A 23163-nucleotide genomic window follows, 5' to 3' on the forward strand; every position below is an offset into this window, starting at 1 on the left:
ACTTCAAACATGATCTGTTCAATCGCCATTTTGTAAGATTGTGGGACATGTTAAGGAGGGGGGGTGATGATGAGCCACACAATGAAGTTATGGGAAAGAGTAGTTGAGGCTAGACTCAGGACAGAAGTAAGTATCGGTGAGCAACAGTATGGTTTCATGCCGAGAAAGAGTACCACAAATACTGTACATTATTTGCCTTGAGGATGCTCGTGGAAAAGTACAGAGAAGGTCAGAAGGAGCTAAATTGTGTCTTTGTAGACATAGAGAAAGCCGATGACAGAGTACCAGAGAGGATTTGTGGTACTGTATGCGCAAGTCTGTTGTGGCAGAGAAATATATTAGAATAGTACGGGACATGTATGAGGGCAGCAGAACAGCGGTGAGATATGCCATAGGTGTGTCCGAAGAATTTAAGGTGGAGGTGGGACTGCATCAGGGATCCGCACTGAGCCCCTTACTGTTTGCGGTAGTAATGGATAGGCTAACAGGTGAGGTTAGACTTGAATCCCCTTGGACTATGATGTGTGGAGGAACAATTAGAAAGATGAAGGTACGCTCTGGAAACCAGAGGAATGAAGAAAAACTGAGTGTATGTGCGTGAATGAGAGAGCTCCAGTGAGAAGAGATAACGAAGGTGGATGACTTCAAATACTTGGGGTCAACAATACAGAGCAATGAAGAGTGTGGTAAAGAAGTGAAGAAACGGGTCCAAGCGGGATGGAACAGTTGGTGGAAGGTGTCTGGTGTTCTATGTGACAGAAGAGGATCCGGCAGGATGAAGGTCAAAGTTTATAAAACTGTGGTGAGGTCAGCCATGATGTACGGATTAGAGACGGTGGCCCTGAAAAAACAACAGGAACCAGAACTTGAGGTAGCAGAATTGAAGATGCTAAGATTCTCGCTTGGCGTGAACAGGTTGGATAGGATTAGAAATGAGCTCATTTGAGGGACAGCCAAAGTTGGATGTTTTGGAGACAAGGTGAGAGAGAGCAGACTTCGATGGTTTGGACATGTTCAGAGGCGAGAGAGTGAGTATGTTGGTAGAAGGGTGCTGAGAATGGAGCTGCCAGGGAAAAGAGCGAGAGGAAGACCAAAGAAAAGGTTGATGGATGTTGTGAGGGAGGACATGAGGACAGTGGGTGTTAGAGAGGAGGATGCACGAGATAGGCTGAAATGGAAAAAGATGACACAACGGGACAAGCCGAAGGAAAAAGAAGAGAGCAAAGTGTGATTATTTGTTGCAGATAATCGAAAAATTTCAAGTATTTCCTTCATAATGGATTTAAGATTCGTATTCAGCATAAAAACTCTATAATATTCGCAAAAAGGTGCATTGGAGTCTTGGCATACACTTTAATGGCATGGTCAAATACTGTATATATCCAGACATGCATCCATCTTCTACCACGATGTAAAAAGTATTGCAAACTATCCCAAGCTATTGCAACTCCGCTCCGGACGAAGCCGCATGCTCAAACAATATATGGCTCGTGTCGATAATAATATTGTCAACCTCTGCCCGAAATGCAAACAAGGGCCCTCACGACATGCAGCACATCAACTGTGCAGTGGCCCCCACTACACTGACCGTAATGGACCTGTGGAAATGGTCGAGGGAAGTGGCTGCCTTCCTGGAACCAGAAGTTGACTGAACAATGCGATTGGCTGGCTACAACAACAACCACAAGGATAGGTCGCAGAGGCTATGGCTGTAGCAGGGACACCCAGATTTCCCTTTCCCAGCCACATCATCCAGTTCTTCCAGGGGGATCCTGAGGCATTCCGAGGCCAGCTGAGAAAAGTAGTCCCTCCAGCATGCCCTGGGTCGTGTCCAGGGTCTCTTTCCGGTGGTATGTGCCTTTAACACATCGCATGAAGGTGTCCAAATCAGATACCTCAGCCACCTCATCTGGTTCCTGTCAATGCAGAGGAGCAGCAGCTGTACTCTGAGCCTCTCATGGATGACTGAGCTTCTCATTCTATCTCTATGAGACAGACCCCCAGGGAAGGAAACATGTGGTCGAAAGTCCAATGACACAACCACAAACTTGATCATCACAAACTTGATCATCAAACTGCGACCTAGGATGTCTTGGTGCCAAGTGCATGTGTGGATACCCTTATCCTTGAACATAGTGTTTGTTATGGACAAACCATGGTGAGTACAGAAGCTCAAACTGTCTATGGGACGACAAACTTGATGTGGGGTTTTTCAAATCAATCCATTCATCCATTTTCATTTCTGCTTAAAGTGCTACTGACATCCCTATATACATTTTAAAAATGATATTGTGATGAAAGCTATGTATAATATTCTTCACTTCAATGTCTATACAAAAAAATGAGCAGCAAACATGTCATTCATTCTAGATTTGCTGAAGTCTCACTCGACAACCCAGTGTGAGCCATAGTGCCTTATTATGACATGGCTCTTTTGTTATGTTCTGAGAGAAGGATTGCATCATACTTCCCAACTTCTTATTTTTTTAATAGCTCTTTACACACCTACCTGTTATTTAGAACTCACAAAGCTCTCGTCTGTTGCACTTGTGCGATCCATTTTTCACAATGAACCAGGTCTTTTGGAAAACTGTGAAGAGAGAATCCCATCCTTTTTGGCTGCCTTTTTTTTTAAATTAAAAACATACTAAAAATCATGCTTTACGTGTCAGTAGCACGTTAACATAGTGTTGCGGGACACTGGGCCCTATCCCAGCTGATTTCGGGCAAAAGGAAGACAAGATGGACTGTAGACTCTTATCAATAAGAGGGACTGAACCCACGAAGCCTGCACCAAATTCCAGCAAGTTCACCACTACACCATCGGTGACTGTGTTTTAAGTAAATCATCCCAAAATCTCATGTCATGTCAATATCCAAGCTGCTTATCCTCACAAGTGTTGGTGGAAAGCTGTAGCTTATCCCAGCTAGCTTCGGGCGAAAGGTGGACCACACCCCGAACTGGTCGCCAGTCGGTCGAAGGGAAGATATCAACACCATCACTGAGGAGGAATCGATTCCACACTGCCCACACCTACGGGATGCTTGTTTACCACTACACCATCAGTGACTTCATACCAAAATGATTAATAAATTAATTACTTACATTAAAATATTTTTTTAAAAAATAAAAATTAAGGCATCACAATTTTGCAAAATTTAGAATGGGTCCCATAATCATACATTTTTGGAGATAAGCAGTTAATAATATTCACCTAGTTGTTTAATTTCACACTTGATAGCTGGAAAAGAATTCCAGAGACCCAGCTATTTGTACACAAGCAATTTAAGGAAATTTTCCATGATGCATAGTTCCCATTTGTGGGACTAATAAATATCTTATATAAGGTGTAATTAAACCATGAAGAAAGCCAGACATGTGTTTATTTTCAGAGTATGTGAGCAACTATTAAAACATTAACTCTCAAAGCATGTGGCTAGCATATCAATGGAAAAGTTTGTGCACTAGAACCTCTTGTGAATTAAAAAAAAAAAAAAATCAATCTAGTAAGGTTCGCAACTTCAGCATCCATTCTCAGTCAGTGTGTTTTCCAGTCTGTGAAGGATTGCTTTTAGCTCTGATTAAATCACTTTGGCTGTGGTAAGATTGCTCAAGAGTAAGATTTCTACTGAAGCATATCGATTGCACATGGTGGGATGCATTTCACTTAAAGTCACCTGTCAAGTCAGCTGGCTCTCCCCAAACATATCTTTTGACTGAATGGTGAATGAAGTATTACTAGCAAGTAGGGCACAGCATTTGATAAAAAGATGATGCCAGGCAGAACAGTGGAGCAGCTGTAGAGCATTGGCGTCATAGTTCTACAGACTGGGGTTCGAATCCTGGCACCACCTGTATGAAGTTTGGATGTTCTCCCGATGCCAGCGTGGGTTTTCTCTGGGCACACCAGTTTCCTCCCTCATCCCAAAAACATTATTTGGAGACACTAAATTGACCCTAGGTGTGATTCTGAGTGGGACTGTTGTCTGTCTCTATGTGCCCCGCAATGGACCTTTCCGATGGCGATCTTAAGCTCTGCCCCTGAGCCATGTCCCACAAGCTTACAAAATGGCAAATTACAAAATTTGAAGTTGATTCTCTATCACATATTCCAGATAATATTGGGGTATGTTTTTTTGCCAAATGCGTCAGACTTGTCCAAGAGAGTTCTACGGAGAGGTCTCAACTATTTAACACAAGGATATGTACACGGAATTAAAATTTTGGACAGAGCAGGACGCAATGTAAGAGTTACAGCGACATGTTGGCGATCGATGCAAAAAAATTTGACGCCACACAAACCTTGTATTAAAATCCAACATGATAAACTTGTGGAACCGTACTGCACATGTAAAGCAGGGTGAGTAATTTTTTCGTACATGGAAAGATCATGAGTAATATTGTAGTCTTTATAAATGCGTGACTTGTCTTGGCTCGTAATCGAACACAGTGCTCTGTCTTAAAAGTCTGAGGTGATGCAAATAGACAAATAGACATTTCTCTTGCATGACATCTCACATTTACGTATCATTAACCCTACTCTTCGGCATAAAACATTACACACTTCATTCAGCAGGTCAGTGATACACTAAGAATGTGAAAAATTTTCTCCTGCAATGTATAAAGCATTGATAATAATTCTATCAAACTCAGAGAAGATACTTACCTTCGAACATAGAGCTTGTGTTTGTTGATATTGTCCACATTTAGTTAAACGTGCGCTCTTCCCCAATCCTTAATCCATCGTAGCCACTTCATCAACTGTGTTTTAGGCTTTGGAAAATGAATCAACTGGGCACCTGGTAAGATATCTTTCATCAGAATTACAAGTTCCCCAAGCGCTTCTGGGGACCATTTTCTGCGTAACATTAACTTTTTCAAGCGCATGCTACTGACAAACAGCATTGCTTGTTGGCGAGAGGTGTGTGTCAATCCAGGTGTTGAGACAATGCGGGTATCTGATTGGCTATTATTGTACGAGTGATTGACAGGTCAGAAAGGTCCATTGGCTGGAAACCAGCTCAGGGTGTACCCCGCCTCCTGCCCGAAAATAGCTGGGACCTTTGTGAGGTTAAGCGGTACAGAAAATGGAGAAATGGAATGATTTATAACACAATGTGAGAACTTTAATGCCTGCACAAGGTTATTTTTGTCACTTTATCCTTCGGTCCCTTCAAAAGTCCAACATTTTCGCAGTCAGATTTGGACAACCGTCCTTTGTCATACCTGTCAACTTGTCTCATTTTAGCCCTAAACTGTCAAAACATGTATTCGCTGTGATCTAGTGATTGTCGCAGCTGTTCTTTCGAGTGTACTGAATCATTCTCAACCAGTTCCTTAAAATGATTTGTTCAAAAGATTGACCGCAAACATGTATTGTGAGATTTTGGGGAACAACCTCTTTCCCTCAGTCAGAGCATTGATATTGGATTGTGGCTGGGTCTTTCAACATGACAATGACCCGAAGCACACAGCCAGGAAAACCAAGGAGTGGCTCCGTAAGAAGCATATCAAGGTTCTGGCGTGACCTTACCAGTCTCCGGATCTAAACCCAATCGAAAATCTTTGGATGGAGCTGAAACTCCATGTTTCTCAGCGACAACCTAGAAACCTGTCTGAACTGGAGACAATCTGTGTGGTGGAGTAGGACAAAATCCCTCCTGTAGTGTGTGCAAACCTGGTGAACAACTACAGGAAACGTTTGGCCTCTCACTGGTCACTTTATCTTTCGGTTCCTTCAAAAGTCCAACATTTTCGCAGTCAGATTTGGACAACCGTCCTTTGTAATACCTGTCAACTTGTCTCATTTTAGCCCTAAACTGTCAAAACATGTATTCGCTGTGATCTAGTGATTGTCGCAGCTGTTCTTTCGAGTGTACTGAATCACTCTCAACCAGTTCCTTAAAATGATTTGTTCAAAAGATTGACCGCAAACATGTATTGTGAGATTTTGGGGAACAACCTCTTTCCCTCAGTCAGAGCATTGATATTGGATTGTGGCTGGGTCTTTCAACATGACAATGACCCGAAGCACACAGCCAGGAAAACCAAGGAGTGGCTCCGTAAGAAGCATATCAAGGTTCTGGCGTGACCTTACCAGTCTCCGGATCTAAACCCAATCGAAAATCTTTGGATGGAGCTGAAACTCCATGTTTCTCAGCGACAACCTAGAAACCTGTCTGAACTGGAGACAATCTGTGTGGTGGAGTAGGACAAAATCCCTCCTGTAGTGTGTGCAAACCTGGTGAACAACTACAGGAAACGTTTGGCCTCTCACTGGTCACTTTATCTTTCGGTTCCTTCAAAAGTCCAACATTTTCGCAGTCAGATTTGGACAACCGTCCTTTGTAATACCTGTCAACTTGTCTCATTTTAGCCCTAAACTGTCAAAACATGCAGTTATCTCTGTGAACTAGTGATTGTCGCAGCTGTTCTTTCGAGTGTACTGAATCACTCTCAACCAGTTCCTTAAAATGATTTGTTCAAAAGATTAATTGACCTAATCCTACTTTTTCCTAAAATAATTCAAGTCCTTCCTCTTTCCATTAACAATCCATCCTTGAGGTTTGCGTTCACTCAACACGTTCACCAAAGCATTATACGTGTTCTTGTTGTGATTTATTAATTAGAACAAATTTAAAATGGATTTTTTAAGAGACATTAACATAAAAAATGTTTGCGTGCAGCAAGCTCAGTTACAGACCACCCTTCCATGTCTGTGACTTTTCTGCATTCCGATGCACAGCAATCTGTGACACCAGTATCTGCCACTCAGGCTTCCTGCTCACTCACTTTACTAGAAATCATGGAGTAGTCTGAAATTTTGATCATAGGTCTGTGTCCACTGTGAGAGAGATAATCTAAAAAATCCAGAAATCACAACGTATTATTTTTTTAATGATTTATGTGTGTGATACAGCTGCAAAAGGTATGTGAAAACCCATCAGCTAGAATTCTGACCCTCAAAGACTTGTTAGTCCGCCTTTAAAAGTCCACCTCCACTCCATGTATTTTCCTGAATCAGATGCACCTGTGTGATGTTGTTAGCTGCATAAACACACCTGTCCACCCCATACAATCATTAAGACTCAAACTTGTAACATGGCCAAGACCAAAGAGCTGTCCAAAGACACCAGAGACAAAATTGTACAACTCCACAGGGCTGAAAAGGGCTCCAGAGAAATTGCCTAGCAGCTTGGTGAAAAAAGGTCCACTGTTGGAACAATCATTAGAAAATGGAAGAAGCTAAACATGACAGTCAATTTCAACTGCACTGGAGCCCCATGCAAGATATCACCTCTTGAGGTCTCAGTGATCCTTAGAAACGTGAGGAATCAGCCCAGAACTACACAACAGGACTTGACCTGAAAAGAGCTGGAAGCACCATTTCCAAGGTGACTGTTGGTAATAAAGTTAGACGTCATGGTTTGAAATCATGCATGGCACGGAAGGTTCCGGTGCTTAAACCAGCACATTCAAACCCCATCTTAAGTTTGCAAATGACCGTTTGGATGATACAAAGGAGTCATGGGAGAAAGCCGAAAATTGAACTTTTTCATCAAAATTTCACTAACCGTGTTTGGAGGAAAACGAATGACTTCCATCCCAAGAACACCATCCCTACTGTGAAGCATGGGGGTGGCAGCATCATGCTTTGCAGGTGTTTTTCTGCACATGGGACAGGACAACTGCACTGTATTAAGGAGAGGATGACCGTAAACATTACAGTATTGTGAGATTTTGGGGAACAACCTCTTTCCCTCAGTCAGAGCATTGAAGATGGGTCGTGGCTGGGTCTTTCAACATGACAATGACCCGAAGCACACAGCCAGGAAAACCAAGGAGTGGCTCCGTAAGAAGCATATCAAGGTTCTGGCGTGACTTTGCCAGTCTCCAGCCACAGCCCAGAAACCTGTCTGAACTGGAAACGATCTGTGTGGCGGAGTGGGCCAAAATTCCTCCTGTAGTGTGTGCAAACCTGGTGAACATCTACAGGAAACGTTTGGCCTCTGTAATTGCCAACAAAGGGTACTGTACCAAATATTGGTTTTCTGAGGTGTTCAAATATTTATTTGCAGCTGCATCACACAAATAAATCATTTAAAAAAATCATACATTGTGATTTCTGGATTTTTCTTTTTATCTATCTCTCATCTCTCTCACAGTGGACATGCACTTACGATGAAAATTTCAGACACCTCCATGATTTCTAAGTGTGAGAACTTGCAATATAGGAGGGTGTTCAAATGCTCTTTTTTTCCTTCACTGTAAGAAGAAGACCAGCTGGGTCGTGTCACATACATTGTAGCTCTCATCCATTGCCAGAAAGAAATTGTCAAAGTCAGCTGCTGTGTTCTTCAACTGCAGTTCCAAGTTTCCAGTGATGCCCCCCCAACCCCAGTTCATTAAGCACTCATTAAAAAACTCTGTCAAATAACGTTCTACTTCATTGGGCAACTTTGTGAGAAATGACTTAAGTTGTTCTGATGGCTGCTGCATCTCTGTTTGTCCAACGTTTTGTATAAAAAAATCCTCGATGGCTTCACAGTTTTGATAGTAATGCATCAGACTCACTTACATGCTCTTAATTAGATTTCTGAATCCGTCCTCGTTTGGTCATATAGTGGCAATTCAAATTGTACTCTTTTAACACAGCGACCTCTGTACCACAAATTAAGCACACGGCTTTACCTTTGACTTTTGTAATGAATGTTTATTCACATACTTTGTTTGAGTTTGATGTCTTGATGGATGTTTTAAAGAGTTTATTTAGGACCTTATATTGTCCAAAACAAGGGCTTTTTGCTCCCGGTCATCAATCTGGTAGCAGCTTAAATAAGAGGCTCTTGCCAGCCTGATCGTAATTCAATAAATCCTGCTGAATTTGCACCAAATGTTGTGAATACTGGACTGAATGACAACTTAAACTTGCTTTTCGGCCTAGTATTCCTTAGCTTAGCTTGCTAACAACGAGACGCAATTGTGATCAATTTGTGGATGTTAAAGAAACACCGAACGTGAGCCACCTCAAGATCCAATGCGAGGCCGTGGTGGCTGGTCCAACAACCGAGGGGGCAAGGCAGAGACAGAAATGGCAGCTTTGGCGGCCCACGTTGGCAGCAGGTTGGACAGTACCACTCGGGGTGCCCGTAAAGCCAGGGGTCCGGCGATGTAGGTGCCATGATCCCCATCTCTGTTGCGGGGCGAAAAGTGAACACCCTCGTTGACACAGGGGCAACACACTCCTCACTCCACATCTTGCTCCCGGACACTTTATTGTCACAATACACTGTGCAATTGATGGGGTTCTCAGGGAATCAACAGCCCCTGCAATGGATTCAACCCGCACCGACAATCTTGGCTGGACAGACCTTCCACCATTCATTTATAATGCCGGCAGCTGACACTGTCTGCCACTCTGGACAATGGCTTATGACAACTGAGAGTGAACCAACTCCAATTTATTGGGTCCGACTTGAACCTGAAACACCGCTCAAACCTGGTCTCATACATCAATTTCTGTTGTAGGAGCCCTGGTTAAATAATCTTAGGATTTACCTGCCTCCACTAGATCCAAACCATTGACAACTTCGTACACATACAAGGTGATGCTTGGGACATTACATCCACACATTTATACGCAGCAAGAGAGGGTGTAGCGGCATCCTGCTCTCTTACACCAGATCAAATGACATGGTTCAAAATGCAGGGAGTCAGTACCCCAAATTTCACTCGCTCTGTCTCCAGGACATGAATCCCGGCAGCTGAGACCTATGGTGAAACGACTGACTCAAATGACTGACTGGGAGGATACACCACTCCCTAATGTACAGACCGCCAAATCTGCGGATGCATACCGCATAATTGTTCCTGACACACCTCTAACAACTAATATGACCATGTTAGAACATGGACTCCTCTGACCATGACGACGCCAAGTCAATGTTAAAACAACTGCCTAAATTAGTTTGGTCCTCTGGATCCTTTGATTTTGGACATTGTACACCAGACATTAAAATCACTGTTTTTCCAGGATATCATGTTTACAGACCTCAAAATCCTTGGCCAACGGCTGCTAACCAGGGAATGGAGGACAATCTCACTGGCCTGTGAAATTCTGGAGTCCTGGAAACATCCACCTCCTCGTGGTGTACACCACTCAGGCCAGTTTTAAAAGCCGATGGTAACACTTATCGTAGGGCGCATGATTTGAGAGCCATTAATGATGTAATGACCACACCATTGTTACCAGACCCCCACAGAATGTTGTCTACCATCACACCTGATTTGAAATACTTCACAGCGACTGACAGCATGTGATCTTGTATGGAACAAAGAAAGCCTACCAGCAAACGGAATAAATCACTAACAAACAGCTGAAGCAACCAAGAAGCAACTAAAAACTCAAAGGCACCCCTCAGTTTTCGGTCAGACACAACTGATAGGGAAAGGACTTGGATGCTAATTGGCTAATTTGTTTCATTTCAGCTACAAACGATGTTCTTTGTGTTTGTCTAACTTCTGAATTAATCTAAAGTATTTATGGAGACAAAATGGATGCTTTTGTTTGGTTTATTCAATCAGTTATGGTGCTTATTTACTTTTTACTTTGTTACTTTTGAATACTTAAATGTGTGTCATTAATTTACTTAAAATGTGATTAGTAAGGTTAAAGTAATGATTTGATAACCTATTTATTTAAACAAAAAATAATGCAATGTATTCAATGTACTTCTTCGTTCAAGGTTTTCAACCTAATCAACATCTAATCACCCTCCAACCACCTTAACCGTCAATAAACTGTGAAAAGAGGATAATTTGAGTTGTTCATGTGTTAGAAGACAAAGGCCCTTTTCAAGTTGGGGCAAAGAACTGAGGGAGTTAAAGACAACTTGACAGTTGAAAACAAACGTGGGAGCAAAGACAAAGGATTAATGACCTCAAATCAACGCAGTCAACGCAAAGAACAACTGCAAGTATGGCGGAAGAAGCCACAGGTAAAGCAATCAAGCTGCTGAAGCAAGAGAGGACCTCAGCAAAGAGTGCTTTCACCAAGCAGGCCAACTACCTTTGCAGAGCTGTTGGACACCTGGCAAAGTCAGAGTTGCAGAAGGAATTCAGAATACTCTCTTCACTTGCACGGGATGTAAATGACACCAATGACAGCTATGAACTCAGTCTACTCGCTGAACTGGGAGGTGATGAGGAAGATGAAGAAATGACATTGGATAAGCAGGTGAGCAGGTGAGCTGACGTTCGCAATTGAAGAGGCAGAATCAGCTTCTGAAGGGGCCCATGCGATTGCTGTGTCTGTGGTGAACAAAGGTGCCTATGAACATCAAGTGGATGATGCAAATAAACTCAATGATGTGATAGCAAGCTTCACGGAATTGGAAGAATAGATCCCGGGAGCAGAGAAAAACCCTTCTGGATGGCAGACTGAAGGCTTAAGAAAACTGAAGAACAGCCTTGAAGCCAAAAAGGCAGAATTCCTAGTGGTTCAAAGAACTGCAGAGGAGAAAATGAAAGGAAGAGCTCTTTCGGTACAGCCTGCAGCCCATTGTTAAAATTAAACCCACCAGCCTACCCAGATGCTACAGCTCCAAAAGAGACTTCCATTGATGGAAAAGGGACTGGGAGAGTCTTCAGAGACAAGGTGAGCCAACTGGCTCAGCAGAAGCCAAAAAGATCCAGCTCCTCGACAGATGAGAAGATCCACAGAGACCCAAGACTTTCCACCTAAAAGACCACGGAGGACATGTTCAAAGTGCTGGAAAACAGATTTGGGAACAAAGCCCTGTAGATAATTGAGGATCTGGAGAAAATCCCCCCTCTGAAGTCATACCAACCCAGGAAAATGATTGAAATCAGCCAATCAGTTGAAAAGGCCCTTAATGACCTCACAGAGCTCGGTAATATTGGAACCATCAAGAATCCGCTTGTAATCAAATCAATAGAGAGCAAACTGCCAGATACAATGAAGAGGGACTGGCAAGTCTTCATGGTCAATCCGCCAAACGCAGTCACACCAGCTAACCACTTCGATAGCCTCCTAAACTACCTAAAAACTCAAGAAGAGGTCTTGGAGAGGCTTGAGCAGTTTGGAGTATGTGAGAAGCCGGACAAAAAGTCAGCTGACTCCAAGAAATACGCCTCAACCAGGTCCACAAGTAAAGTGTGATCCGTCGTCTGTGGAGATGAGCGGCACAAAGAAAAACTTTTCTTCTGCAAAAAGTTTAAAGAACTGAAGCCAAAATACAAGTTGATTGCTTTGGAAAGACTGGGAGCCTGCACAAAGTGCCTAGAGTGAAGCTTATGCCATCACCTGTGTCAACATTGGTGACTGACCAGCAGGATGCATTGCACAGCTGACCATGAGAGAGACTGCAAAGCTACCCATGTTAACTCACCTGGAGGAGGAGTGTGGGATCCTGGAGGAAGATTCTTATGTTGATGATGTGCTTACCTCCCACAACGACCTGGAAAAGCTGGATGAAGACACCAGGAGAGTTGAAGAGATCCTAAAAGCAGGCGGATTCTTCCTTAAGCCCTGGGTCCAGGCAGGCCAAAGTGGGAGGGAGATGCCCACACCAGTAGCATCATTAAGTAAAGCCGAGTCATTAAAGTACTCATTCTGCCAAATCAAAGGAGAGAAGAAGATGACAAAGCCCTGGGAGTCGGCTACCTTGTCGAAAGCGACAAACTTTCTTTCGAAGAGGCTGGAACCAGCACAACCCGAGACATGTGGGACAAGCCATTGTCATTGTCAAGTTGACGGAAGAAGCAATCCAGTTATTTGAAGAATACGTCGGCCTCAGCCAAATGACCTTCTACAGAAGCCTCACACCAAGGAACTGGACCCGAAAACGTGGGGAGTGACATTCTCTGATGGGAGCTCGTCGAGTTCAAAGCAAAGCTCACACCACTCGACCAGAAGGGAGAACCACTCAAAGCTGAAATATGTGGAGCTCTCTACACAGTTCGCCTCAGAAGAGTTGGAGAAATTCAGAAGACCATGTCCAATGATGACTGGTGGTCGATCCAGGGGACATCAATGTTGCAGACATTATGACAAGAGGTGCAGCTCCAGTGGCCCTCCAAGAGAATTGTGTGTGGCAGAATGGACCTCAATTCATAAAGCTGCCTGTGGAAGAGTGGCCGAAAGTTCGACAAAGAAGTTGCTGTCTACGCCAGGGAAGGGGTTAACAAACCCCAAAGAAAACCCTTCACAGCAGCACTGACCAGATCACAGGTGAAGAAATGCACATCCGATGCGCCATCTACTGGAGCTGGTAATCCAGCAAAAGTCACACATGAGAGAGACCATAAAGCTCCACGAGGTACTGCAGACGGAAAAAAGCCCAAGCCTCAAACCCAAAGACTACCAGCTGGATCTGCATAAGGAAGTTCAGCAGCCTAACCAAGTTGATCAGAGTTGTTGCCTGGGTATGAAGGGCTCCAACAAAATGGAAAAAAGTATTGGCAAAAAGTAAGTACAGTAAGCCAAAGTGGGAGTGGCTTTCATCAGAAGAGATAAAGTCCAGAGCCAAACAAGCTGTACTTAAAATCCGGGAGTATGAAGATTCACAGAGAGACCTCTTCCTTGCAGCCCAAGATGGTGCATCCTTCCAAGACACCACCCTCAACAGGCTGGCTGTATACAAAGATGCAGAGACTGGACTCTTGGTCTGTGGAGGAAGATTTCAGATCTTTAACAATGACAAAACTGCTGTACCAATCTTACCGTGCGATGCATGGATATCCTCTCTTCTGCCACAAGAAGCCCACAATGCAAACTGTCAGGTTCACCAATCAGACATTCATTAAACAGGACAAAAAAGGAAGCAAAGACACCAGTTCAAGTCTCGCGAGGAGAGAGGAGAGGAACTGTCTCGTACAATTCACCACTGCACTCTCTGATTATCCTCTCCTCAGCACCTCTATTTATTTAGTTTTGAGACGGCCCTTATTTACATGGATGTTACAATAAGGAAACGACAAGCAAAACAGTTTGAAACAAGGTGTACATGTTTGTTCATGTGCGTGTGCATGTGCGGAAGATTGCTGAATACATGTGTGGTCATCATTTCTTTAACAGGCAGCAGTTCTAACAGTTCTGATGATTAGATGTTTTTGTTCTTGCTATCTCCTGCTAGGAGGCTGCCACGTTATCTAGGGCAGAGCAAAGCATTTCTTTATTGGAAGCAAATGTATGATAATTATGATCACAATTATTCCTACACAAACCATGAGGACATAGCAGGGACACTTCTGCACATGAGGAAGAAAACATGGGTTATAAAAGGCCAAAGACTGGCTCAGAAGATTGTAAATGGCTGTGTGACATGCAGCAAAGCCAAAGCCAAAAAATGCCAACAAATCATGAGCGACCTCCCATCCAAGCAGATAACATCAGCCAACCATTTCAATACACATCAGTGGATTTGTTTGGCCCTTACGAAGTGAAGGATGAGGTGAAGAAAAAAGCAAGGCTCAAGGTATGGGCGCTCGTCTTCTGCTGCATGGCATCCCGAGCTCTACACTCAGATGTTGTAAGTGACCAGTCGTCTGAGGGTTTCCTGTTGGCCTTCAAGAGATTCACAGCATTGAGGAGACTTACAAAGAAAATGTGGTCAGACCCAGGAAAAAACTTTGTAGGTGCCAGACCTGCCCTCAAAGAACTGTATCCCTTTCTGAAGAAGCTGGAAACATCCAAAGTTGAGAATGAAGCCTCCAAGCATGGACCAGAATGGAGCTGGAAATTTCACCCTGCTGATTCCCTCAGAGGAATGGAGCTGCAGAGGCTGCTGTACGCACAGTGAAACGCGTTCTACACAACCTGGGAGGAGACGGGTGCTTCACATGGGGTGAGTTCCAAACCTTCCTCTACATGGCTGTTAACCTGGCCAACGAGAGACCCATATATGCCAGAACTCAAAGCCGTGAGGACTCTGTAGACTACATCAGCCCTAACTCTCTTCTGCTGGGAAGAACAGGACCCTTTTACCATGGACCCATACATATAGAAACCTTGTGTTACTGGGCAGGAGAGTATTTGGGGTATCTTCAAGGAAAGTGATTTGCGAAGAAGTGGGACATGGAGAGGACTGGGGAGAGGCATAAGGAATACATTGAGAGGCATCGTAGGGCAAAGGTAGAGGTGGCGATGGCTAAACAAGAGGGATATGACAACATGTACTTCAAGTTGGATTCGACAGAAGGAAAAAAAATGATCTCTACAGGTTGGCCAGACAGAGGAATAGAGATGGGAAGGATGTGAAACAAGTAAAAGTGATTAAGGATAAGAATGAAAATATGTTGACTGATGCCAGTAGTGTGCTAAGTAGATGGAAAGAGTTCTTTGAGAAGTTAATGGATGAAGAGAATGCAAGAGAAGGTAGAATAGAAGAGGCAAGCGTGAATGACCGACAAGTGGCTTTGATTAGTAAGGGAGAAGTTAGAAAGGCACTGAACAGAATGAAAAATGGAAAGACAGTTGGTCCAGAAGACATACCAGTGGAGGTATGGAAGCAATTTGTTGAGGTGGCTGTGGAGTTTTTGACCAACTTATTCAATAGAATACTAGCGGGAGAGAAGATGCCAGAAGAATGGAGGAAAAGTGTGCCAGTCCACATTTTTAAGAATAAAGGCGATGTTCAGAACTGTGGAAACTACAGAGGAATAAAGATGATGAGCCACACAATGAAGTTATGGGAAAGAGTAGTGGAGGCTAGACCCAGGACAGAAGTAAGTATATGCGAGCAACAGTATGGTTTCATGCCTAGAAAGAGTACCACAGATGCACTATTTGCCTTGAGGATGCTCGTGGTAAAGTAGAGAGAAGGTCAGAAGGAGCTACATTGTATTTTTGTAGACCTCAAGAAAGCCTATGACAGAGTACCAAGAGAGGAACTGTGGACAAGTCTGGTATGGCGGAGAAATGTGTTAGAATAGTACAGGACATGTATGAGACACTAATGCCGTGCGCAACAACATATTTAGCACCACTGACTTACGTACTTTATTAAGTTATTATGACACAGATCTTTTGTTATGTTCTTCGTCGTCAGACGTGGAGTTCTAGAATATTCCTATAAGAATGAGGATGGCTGTCGACGAGTCTTTATTAATACTGCTGCTTTCGGACAAGTACACAGACACCACACTGCCTTCCTGGAACATTCACTGGAAATAACATTCATTCAAATTTGGTGACTCTACGTCATTTGACTAGCTAGCTTGTATTACATGCTACTAAACTGCCTTTGTACTTTTATTTTGTTATTGTTTCGTGTTATATTGTGTTGCGTGTGATTAAATTGTCTATCATGCAATACAAGTGCTTTGTTATATTTTGCTGGTTTGACCAAGAGGATTTATTTAAAATTCAGACGTAACATGTGCTATAAACTGTGAGACAAATTAGTCCCCCCCTCCCAACTATTATATTTTTGAATAGCTTTATACACACCTACCTGTTCTTGTCCTTTGCACCTGTGGAATCCATCTTTCGGAAATGTGTGAAAGGTGAATCCATCCTCCTGAGTGTTTGAGCAAAATCCAGCAAAACTACGAGCCGACATTTGGCTAACACGCAGAAAATCAGCACGTTTCGCTGGTAAAATAGGTAAAGACACTCGATGCCGCTGCTGCTGGTATCTGCAAAAAACATCTGTTCCTGGTTCTTGTTCAACTCAAAACAGTCGAGTGAAAAAAGGAAATCGATGTACGGCAACATTCTGACGTGCTGTGAACTAACGGATGGGTCCATTCTGATTGCTTTTTAATAGTTAACAACAAACAAAATTTCATGTTTTAGGTGTCAGTGGCTCTTTAAGATTGCCAGATGGCACCAGAAATAAGTAGATGGTGTCATCCAGAAAATTCGGTAAATATGAATGTAAAGCTTTTCAAAATAAACACAACAGAGTTGTATTTCATGCACAGCACACATATTTTTTAAAATGTATTTTATAATTTATGATTGGCCTCAAGCAGTCCAGACAAAGTCAACCATTGGATGTGGCCTGTGGGCCGTAGAATGTCTAGGTCTGGTCTTGGCTATGAAGCTCAGAGAGTATGGGGTCTTTTTTTAGCACTGGTCCCACATTTCGTAAGGACTTCCATCTGTGCATATGCACCTTACGGTCTATTTTAAAAACCTGTCTTAAAACCCATTTTTTATTCTCTGTCTTTTAACCCAGATGAAGACTTGCATTATTTTTGTGTTTTTACAGGGAGTCCTCTGTCTACGACTGAGATACATTCCAACAGTAGCGACTTAACTCGAATTTCGACTCAAGTTGGATTTCACCAAAAAAGTCAAAATTTATGATGACCACTGGTATTGGCTTCAGCATTCCCGGCATCCTCGTGAGAATAAGTGGCTCAGAAAATGGGTGGATATGGGTACTTTGTATAAAAAAAAACTAAAATACATTAAAGTAAAAAAAAACAAGATGCTTCACTTATTATGAGGGAAGGGAGGCTGGGATGGTGAAGAATGAAGTCAAACTGCGCTCAGCTCTTGCTAAGGAAGCAAGTGTAGGTAGCCGTTGCTAGCGGTAAACTCCTCGGTGTACTCCCCTTTCTGCTCTTTCCAATTTAGGAAAATATGCCATACCTTTTCCATGAATGAACAAGATATACAAGAACAAGACTGATATTAAGCCTATTTTGATGTGGATCCTTGATCCATAACGGAAGTAATCTTTCCATCTCAGCAACGATTGAAGAATGTTACTTTTTTTTTTTTGTTCTTTTTGAGTCATCTCAAGTTATAACTGCAAAAGGTAAAGACGTGAAGACAATTATTTGATTATGAAAGCTGTTTGTCAGCTTGGTCTGAAAAGGAGAAATATTAAATTTGCATACAGTTGATATGGAATAAATTCAACACGTTGGACTTTGACTCCGATTTTGTGTTGAACAACCATTGAAATCCTTTAGATTCTTCATAACACAAATTTAACCACTGTAAATTTGAAAAAATATTTGAACTGACAACTTGGCCAAAATAAATAAATAGAATACTCACCTTTGCTTGGAATTTTACTTCCTGCTCTTGTGACGTGTCTGTTTGCTGTTTTTTTTATTTTTATTTTTTCTTCTGATAATCTTGTCTTCTTCTTCCAAGGAAATTAGAAGGGACTTCTGGATATTTTTAGACTTGTGGGAAAGTAATTTTTATGTAGATGCAGTCAGTTGTTGCCATATTCCAATTTTTTCTCCAGTAATTAGCGCAGCCCTGGTATCAGCGATGAGACCACCAAAGGAATGTTTCTCCACTTTGTTGAAGACTATAACGGACTGCTTCAAAGTGTGTCAGTCTTGGACACAAAAATCCACTATCTTGGAGTGTATGTGGAAGTAAATGGACAGTAGAGGAATTAAACCACTCTACTGATGTCTCAAAATGGTGAACAGAGGTGTGCTGATACTTAGTGCAATAAAGACAATTGATGTGGACTTTGTGTTAAGACCCAGCGGCATGGGGGTGGACCCAAATTGAGGACTCCAAGATGAGGAGATGACATTAAGAGTGGTTTCATTCCAAATCAAGGTCATACGCAGTCTAGCAGTCGGAGAAGGCAGAGGCACACAATCGCTAGACTAGGGGTGAGGTCCAAAAGCATGAAACGAGGTCCGATGACTATGAGGCAAAACTTGAGAATGCATACCTAACCCTAAAAACAAGACTAGGCTTTGATGGCTCAGATACGCTGTAACTATGGGAAGCACTACAAAAACGCTTGCGTACTCACGCACGATAATGCAGTGTCCGCACACAGTAACACAACACAACGGACTGGCAAATGCCGATGTCGGATTCTAAACTTAAATGCATGGTCGAATTAGAGTCAAATGGAAAATAGCTGTGTGCCAACAGCCAGAGGTGGTACCGCCCAGGACAGTGGTTTGGCCGTGCCCCTGGGAGGCAGCACCACCCATGGCAGTGGCTTGGCCATGCACATGACACTGTGGAAAAGGTAATGTAACATCCAGCAGCTCTCCCTGGAATTTACTCGGGGGAAAAGCCCAATGATTTGGGATAGAATCTAAAATGGAGGACAAAACACCTGCAAATTACCAAGAAATCCACCTGGCCTTCGTTGCGTGCTGGTTAAACTTTGAGTGAGTCTTCTCTTTATTTTTTAACACGTTTAATCATGTCAAGCACATTGTGTTAGGTGGTGTATGAAATGTGCGATGTAAATTTGTTTTGCTTTGCTTGCTATCTTTTTTAGCCTTATTCGGTTTTAATTGTGTATTTAGAGTATATTTCATGCTACAGAAGTTATGTTTAAAGTTGAATCAGACAAGAAAAAAAGAATACAATGGACCTTTGACCTTATACTACCTTGCCAAATTCATTTCATCCTTTACCTCATTAAGAGGAACAGTCCCTTATTTTAAATCTCATGTAGCTGTTGCTTTCCAAAACTTACAGTAATGCAAAATAATAATGCGGGAAAAAAAACATACATTTGATGATTAAATCTGCCACCACTGATACACTACAAACTTTAGTATGTATCAACACACATAGGGTGGAACCTTGATAAAACGGATATTGGATAAAACAGACTGTCGGGACTGAACAATGTATTCAAAAATACTTTACATTTGACATTTACAATGCTGTTGATAAAGTCTGTTAATTCCAGAATTAGCTGCTGTTGTTTACTGGCGCAGTGGCACAGAGAATGGGACCGACCAATGATGAAGAATAAAAACTAGAATGCGCACAGGCCCCTTTCACGTGGTAATTTGGCTTCAACTTCCAGACAAGGCAAAACATTGCTTTGGGTACTATTTCACCTGAAAGTTGACATCCTTTGATATCTTTAAAATTTTACATTGGGAAACCTAATACTAAAATACTTTTAGGTTTTAGGTCTTAGGTTTAGCTTTTTTGGTGTCAATATGGTTCATTCTTGTTGCGCTGTTAGCTGTCAAAACCATGCAGGCAGTCGCTAAGAAGTAACTTTTCACCGGTAAATGTGTTTCTGTTTAACCTTCATAATTAATTATTCTAATTATGAATTTGGAAAATATATCATAACAATATTAAGAAGGTATGTACCTCCAATTACATATGTATGTGTCAATGTATCTTTTAAACCTTTCTGGACATGCTGCAAATGTATATATTTATGTCTCTAGGGATTCAAAACATCCCAAGTATATAGATTTATTGCGTGTGTATTGTTTGCCATGTGTTTTGCTCTGACCAGAAGTCAGAGCCTGTTGACCATGACGGAACCAATATTGGATGCAGAGTGCGTTGTCTAGTTTTTATTCTTCGTCATTGGGACTGACGTACAGTATATCTGAGTCTACACAATATTACTAGATTCTCTCATGTCTACGTTCAGGCCATGTTTAATGTCATGAATTGACATAGTGGCCATGTTTTATCTATTACCTATAATACTTAGAGCAGACAGAGCGTCATGGCTGCACTCTGTACTCTAAGGAATAAAAACAAGTTTTTTCAAAGTCTGATACTTTTATGTTGGTACAGTGATTTTTTTTTTTTGTGTCAAGATTTTGCGTTTGGTAATGACCCCTCACACCTATAAGTACATTCCATCAAGACTCTTCTGTACTGTATTTCGCAGTCAGGTTCAAATGGATGTTAATAAACACCAGGCCACCTGAAAATATCTGATAACATGTCAAAAATACATTATACGTGAGTTGGAGAATAGATGCGAAAAACCCTGAGACAAAATGTTGCTTTTTTTTTGTCTTTTCTTTTTTTTAAACTCCCACAAAAGCTTGGAGTAATTCCCCATAAAACTACAGGGAAAACGTATGACAATGAGGCAAAATGCATTAATTCAGTTTTGTACTGAAAGGAAAGCTACACATGAACACATTGTTTGAAATGGTTTTCTTTTTAAGCATTCTTTTTGGGGCTTTAATCTTCCAGTGCAAGGGAGCAAAGTGTTGGAGAAATATGTTTTTCTTTTCTCCTTGCACACACACACGTACACGCACGCACACGCATGCACACGCACGCACACACAGTGCATGAATCAGTCCCCCCACCCGCCCAAAACAATAAAATAAAGTCATTTAAGTTCTTTCATGTTGTGAAAAGAAAATTCCGTCAGGGATTACGGGGCCACATGGAAAAAAAAAATGTTTGGGCACCAGCACTTCAGTCCCACGGCGTAGTTAATGCTATAGTAATGCTGATATTATGCATATCACTCATGTGCTCTTAAAATTGTCATCAGTTTCTCTCCCTCAAAAGGACACAGTATAGGAATTACTCCCATCAAGCATTAAAACTTGGTATCACATCCAAATGAACAGTGCACTCAAATGCCTCAGTTTTCCAAATGTAGGGCAACAACAGGAGCAGTCGTATGTTAAAAGCCCTCAAAAATAGGAATTTTTTTCAGAACACTGACTAATACGGGAACATTGGCCCTAATGTGTTCTGCTGCCAAATGGTAATATGCAGCTAGCTAGCTTTTTGTGTACGAATAACTCGTTTTAAGACTTTTGTCATATTTGTGCTTTTGCATTGTACATGTGTCGTTGTTCAGGGTTCCAAAAAAGGGCTGATGCTGCTTACTGAGATAATCGACATTGTACAGATATAATATCTGGCTGACTTCATTGTCCTTGAACAGACCCTTCTGCTTCTCCAGAACTGGTATGATTAATTGTGGAAAAAGTTGTTAAGTTTAATTTTAACAACAAACTCATTCCTAATTGTGCCATCCTTTTTGATTTGCAGAAATTCCAAATGTTGAAAGTTGGATGGGTTACCCTCAAGGAAAATATCAAACGAAACCTGAAAAGGTAATTCAATATATATTTTGTACAGAATGTATTTTTTTTAATCACTAATATACAGTTGAGAATCAGGTGAAGATTTTGTACTTGTTTTAACTTTCAAACTGTATTACATGTATTAATATAATTGAAAGTATTTTGTGTGCTGTTTGCAGAATTCTCAATAATGAGGTCCTTCAAATGCTCTTTCTATAAACAAAATATGGATTCTTGTGTTTGATAGATTCCTAACTGATAGTTATAGTGTTTGCCAGACGTAACAATAACCAAGTCTCTTAATTTTGAACACTTAATGTGTCTTGAGAAACCACAAGGGGACCTGAATGATGTGCGAAATGCAGCCACATCATGACTGAAATATGTGCCTGACAGATGCAGTGGCAGGAAACAGGACGGGAGGATCCAGGATGGACAGTAAATATGAGAGACACATAGTTAAAGTTCACATAGTGGAATATTATTTTGTTTGTAACATAATTTAAGCAAAAAGTTATTTGTTCTAAATGAGAGAAAAAAATGTTCTAAGTGTTAAACATGCATGTATTACTGTGGGCCGAATAACCTAATTGTTTGGAATTGTCTGTAGTTTGACTGAAAAACAGTCTGCTTTCTCACTGCATAATAAAGGTTTCAATCGAGAATGTTTGTTTTAATGGCTCAATTTCCATGTAGCATGGCAATGTTGTTTCTATGTTCTAAGGCAACGTTGATTGTATGTGGTATTGTCACAGTAATGCAATTTACAAATACAATGTACAAGCAATTTTGTTTCAGTCCTTTAGAACAGTTTTGTTTAACTTCAGAACAAAGTTTTATAGAATTTAAAATTCTCTAGAATTATATATAATGCTTCCATAGAATTTCTATAGGACTTGGGTCCTAAAGTTCTATAGAATTTCTATAGAATGTTTCTATAGAAATTCTTTGGAAATGTTCTATAGAATTTTTTTAGCAGGGTACAACAACAACAAACAAGTCATTCTTGTGTGCAAGCAGCATGAGACGTGTTTGAATTAGATTATTTCATCAACAAGGTGGATGCAGATTTCTTGAGGAACGTACCAGTCTGTGTTTAGGGTGGCAAGTAACACGTCAACTTCATCAGGTCTCGCTGAATCATGTCCTTGTGTTGCAGTCGTCAACTCAGGTTGGCACATATATGGTTGAATTACACCTACATGGAGTGTTTTGCGAACATGAGAAGAATTAGAATATTCCTCCTCTTCTTTTCCTATCTCTTCCACAGACCATTCCATAAAAACGTCTTCATCAATGCTGTCTATCACCGCTAGATCCCACTCACAACGTGTATTATTGTCTGTATTGGAAGCCATTGTCTTTGCTGG

At 41.6% G+C, this 23163-nt stretch overlaps 1 long non-coding RNA gene across 1 annotated transcript in view; it reads left to right on the forward strand.

Moving 5' to 3' along the window:
- LOC133508088 (uncharacterized) overlaps positions 1-22367 on the forward strand; it is a 45611-nt gene extending 23244 nt beyond the window's left edge. Inside the window, exons 2-4 of the long non-coding RNA XR_009796977.1 lie at positions 21565-21674; positions 21759-21823; positions 22190-22367. This is a non-coding gene — a long non-coding RNA (uncharacterized LOC133508088). The remainder of the gene's footprint in view (positions 1-21564; positions 21675-21758; positions 21824-22189) is intronic.
- Positions 22368-23163: the final 796 nt, after the last annotated feature.

Source organism: Syngnathoides biaculeatus, chromosome 10, assembly GCF_019802595.1.
Source record: "Syngnathoides biaculeatus isolate LvHL_M chromosome 10, ASM1980259v1, whole genome shotgun sequence".
Taxonomy (NCBI): domain Eukaryota; kingdom Metazoa; phylum Chordata; class Actinopteri; order Syngnathiformes; family Syngnathidae; genus Syngnathoides; species Syngnathoides biaculeatus.